Source organism: Eubalaena glacialis, chromosome X (assembly GCF_028564815.1).
Source record: "Eubalaena glacialis isolate mEubGla1 chromosome X, mEubGla1.1.hap2.+ XY, whole genome shotgun sequence".
Taxonomy (NCBI): domain Eukaryota; kingdom Metazoa; phylum Chordata; class Mammalia; order Artiodactyla; family Balaenidae; genus Eubalaena; species Eubalaena glacialis.
The window spans coordinates 31,768,645-31,773,253 of NC_083736.1; positions in this window are offsets into that span (position 1 = coordinate 31,768,645).

Genomic DNA, 4,609 nt, shown 5'->3' on the forward strand with positions numbered 1-4,609 from the left:
GAGCACTTAAAAGGCACAGAGAGGGGCTTCCCTGGTGGCGCAGTGGTTGGGAGTCTGCCTGCCGATGCAGGGGACGCGGGTTCGAGCCCTGGTCTGGGAGGATCCCACATGCCGCGGAGCAACTGGGCCCGTGAGCCACAACTACTGAGCCTGCGCGTCTGGAGCCTGTGCTCCGCAACAGGAGAGGCCGCGATAGTGAAAGGCCCGCGCACCGCGATGAAGAGTGGCCCCCGCTCGCCGCAACTAGAGAAAGGCCTCGCACAGAAACGAAGACCCAACACAGCCATAAATAACTAAATAAATTAAAAAAAAAAAAAATTAAAAAAAAAAAAAAAAAAAGGCACAGAGAGGACTTCTAATCCAGATAAGATGGTTTATACTTCTCTCTCCCGGCTCCCCCTTTATAAGCACAACTATATATCCTGGAAATAATATGAGACAACCAAAGGACAGCTCTGAAAGGTCTAAAGAAGGTGAATTTGCCTAGGGACCCTCAGAATGGATGAACAACCTCATGGCAGGGCACCTTATGACCCTCTACCAACAAAAAAATGTGATCCAGGCCCAGCATTTCCTAACTCCCAACGTAGTAACAGGAAGTGGCTCAAATAGGCTCTTCCTCCATCACATCAAATGGGGATCCCCCAAACACCAGGTGAGCCTTGCAGAACCTGCAAGGAGGAACAGTTGGAAGCCCTGATGACAATACATGACCAGGGAAAGTGCTTTCCTTCCCCACTGGGCCTGAGATCCCCCTCCACCACCCAGACACATCAGTGGCTAAGGGTACCAGCAAAAGTGATCCTACCACAAAAAGCTCCCACCTGGAAAATGCTCTCCTCAGATGGGCCTGAGACTCCTCTCCCTACCCAGAAACATCAGGCAACTTGCTGGTACCAGCAACGGAGATCCCTCCACAGAAAGCTCTCAACCTGGTAAGCACCCTCCATCCTTACAGTCCAGGGAGACCCTGTCACAAGTGCCTGGCCCAGGAAGGACTCCTCATCAAGTGTTCCAGAGATTCCCTTCCCTCACCAGAAGCACCAAGTGCCGTATCCTGGGGAAGCTGCTTCAGACCCCATGAGCAGCGTGAGAAGGGACCAGAGGTAACCCCACCTGCACAAGATAAACAGACCAAAAGAGTACCACAAAGGTTCTGAAAATTAGGTTATCATGGAACCACAGTCCCTAAAAGTACAGGAGATGTGTGCCAAACCTATAAAGAGTGAATGCCTGCTAAAAATTTAAAAAACAAAACAAAACAAAACACTTTAAATAGGGACCAAAGTATCCTAACATAATAGCCAAAATGTCCAAAAGACAATAAAATAACACTACTTATACCAAGAACCAGATACATGACAGCTTGAATAAGGTGTGACAGATGATGCCGACCCAAGATGAATTAGATGTTAGAATTATCTGACAAGGGTTTAAAAATGCTGATTTCAGACCTTTAAGACCTTGAACACAGAACCTAGTCACTCCATGCCAGTATCCCAACCTATAGAACTGTGAGCTAATAAAGAGATGCTGTTTTAAGCCATTACATTTGTACTAATTTCTTACGCAGCAACAGAAAACTAATACAACTTCTCATCTGGGATCCATCCTGTACTTAGAAAATGATTATAATGAGTCCTAGACAAGTAAATGGCTGAATGTCTTGGTTCTAGGCCCACTATGACATCATATCCTACCATTTTCCCCAAGAATGGAATCCCTAATTCCTGCTACGGAAGCTCCTAGAAGACAGTATCCTTCCTGTTTGAACCACCACCAATATCTTACCGCTCTAACTTTACTTCACATCACCCTATCTCATTCTAGCAGTGTATGCTGCTTATATCACAAACCCAATTTAACACTCTGACTCTGAAACTACACAGCCACTTATTTTTGTCGCAAAGCGATTGCTGAGTCCTATATTGCTCTTCCAAATCATATTCCTCTCTGTCTGCCCTGACAAATCAGAAATTGAGCAGATTTGTACCTGAATCTTCTGAGCTCAACCTGATACGCTTTTTACATTACAGTATATCAGTTTAAATACACAGCATCACTCACTGTGATTGTGAGCAGAAACATTTCCATCTCAAGAATTTTCTCTGCATTTCCGTGGTAGTTTTTTAAATATTTGTTTATTTTGGCCTAATTCCAAAACAAAACCCTTATCTGAATAACAAATTCTTTCTGAAAGTAGTTATAGCCTGTGGATAGGTTTTGGATAGCAATATAACGTCTATCTTTTTTGGCTAACCATGAAAATAAGTTGTGCTCTCAGTATCCCATGAAGAATTAAGTATAAAGATTCTTTTGTAAGTGCAAACAAGCCTGAGCACTTAACAACATGAACATCAAAACACTGCATGTACTGGAAAGTTCACAAAGAGATGTGACGTTTCTGTTAAGTAACATCACTTGTTATCAATATGCAATACTTTGAGATCTTCAGTATCTTCTCTACTACAATTAGCCAAACATTTCACGTCTTTTCATTATTTGAGAGGTGAATGTATACTCCCTTCAATGAGAAGTTTCCTGGTATGAGAATTTCGAATGGAAATCTGAACTGTATTTCTTTTCTGTGACTTCATTTAAGATTTGAAAATTCTTTACCATCCTACCTCAGGCTTTTTCACTATGAAATAAGAGGCTCCCCTTTGTGTGATATTCAAAACTCTCCATTTTTAATCATCAAGCCAGCATCTTTAACATCACTGCAAAAATGTGGGGATTTGGAAAAGCATTTTGGGGAAATTCCTTTTTCTCTCATCCACCATTCGTAGAGGACAGACACTAATTATAAGGCAACTCTGGATTCTGGGTTATCCATTCTGACATCACTAGTCACAACACAGTTATCTACCACCCCTGGCCTTGTCATCTTCTATTCTGGCAGTGTATTTTTTTTTTCTTTAGTAGCACTTGTGACTATCTAAAACATTTTTTATTTATCTTGTGCTTGTTTTCTTCCCCATTCCTATCCCAAAATAGAAGCTCCAAAGATCTTTTTTTTTTTTTAATTACTACTACATTTCTAAGAACTAGAACAGTTACTGGCATACACACACACACACACACACACACACACACACACACACACACAGCTTCAGAATTTTTGGCCACTGTGAGCATCCCAGACTTATTTTTCACCCTTTATTCTTCAAAAAAAACCTATTTTAATACTGTTACCTAGCATCCCGGATTTGATCTATTTCAACCTAGACCTCTCTCACTTACTTATTTGTATAGGGTTTCTTGCCTATTAAGTTATAGTATCTGCCAACCCTTTTCTAAATCACTATTTCAGGCATTCAACACTGACCAAGAATGTGCCATGCCCAATGCTGGGTGCTAGGGTTATAGTTAAGAAGTACAGCACTTATCATTAAGAAATGTATTAAATTTTAAAGAAGGCAGATGAATAAACAGACAGTAACACTCTATGTGAGGGATGCCCTGACACAGATTCAGATACAGGATATAATGGAATGATCTAGGAGGAGAAATCTACACTAATAATTCAAAACTCCTTAAAGTTGGGTTATATCTGAGTTGTATCTTACAGGACTAGTAGCAATTAGCCAATGAAATGAAGTCATTAATTTCATTCTAAGCAAAATAAACACTGCATGCAACAGTAAAGATGCATTGAAAATTTAGGGCTCAGTAAACAGTAAGTATGAATCATCATACTCTGGGGTAGAAGAGGAAGTGATGTAAGTACATTAGCAAAAAATGAAGAGATGAGGCCAAAGAGGTAACAAGTTGTATTGTGTATCAGGCTGAAGAGTTGAACTAGATCTTCTAAGCAATGCACAGTCAACATGATTTTTCTAATAGGAATAACATTTTTCAATGTTTAGAATGGTCATACTAGCAGGGATATGAACAGATTGTCAAAAAGTTAGATTGTCCCACTTACAGAGTTATGGCACTAACTGGAAGAAGAAAGTATAAAGTCCTGAAATAATGGTGAGACAGTTGAGATATGGATGCATATAGATTCAAGTAGTACTAAAGAAGCACAATAAAATTTGGTGGCTGCTTGGATAATTTAAAGATGACCTTAAGTTTCTGGTTTAGGTGACTGAGTCGATGGTGAGAAGTTCCACTGATATAAGAAATGCAATATAACTTGTTTGTCATAGTAGAGGAATAGATGACAATTCAGCTGGAATCTCTGAGATTTGAGATGTCAGAGTGATATTTTAGTGGCAATGTTCATCTAGCTATCACGGAATATCAAGTATGCTTCTAAAATTAGGATAAAGATGCCAGTATTGAAGTCAAAGAGGTATTGCCTGTGAAAGTATGTTCCATGGTAGTAGTGGAGGGAGACGGATGGAATCCTTTGGAACAGGAGCAATTATAAAGCAGACAGACATAAAGAAGATAGCAAAGATAATCAAGACAGAAAAACGAGAGGTATAAAGATAATCATAAACACAGAGCTCACGGTCTTCATTCGTAAATATGAAGAGAAAACAAAATATCTCTAGATGTTAAGAAGAATGTAAACTCCTAGGAAAGCAAGGGTTTTGTAATTTTCACTACAATAGTCATAGCACCCAAAACACTGCCTTGCCCAAAGTAGATGTTCCAT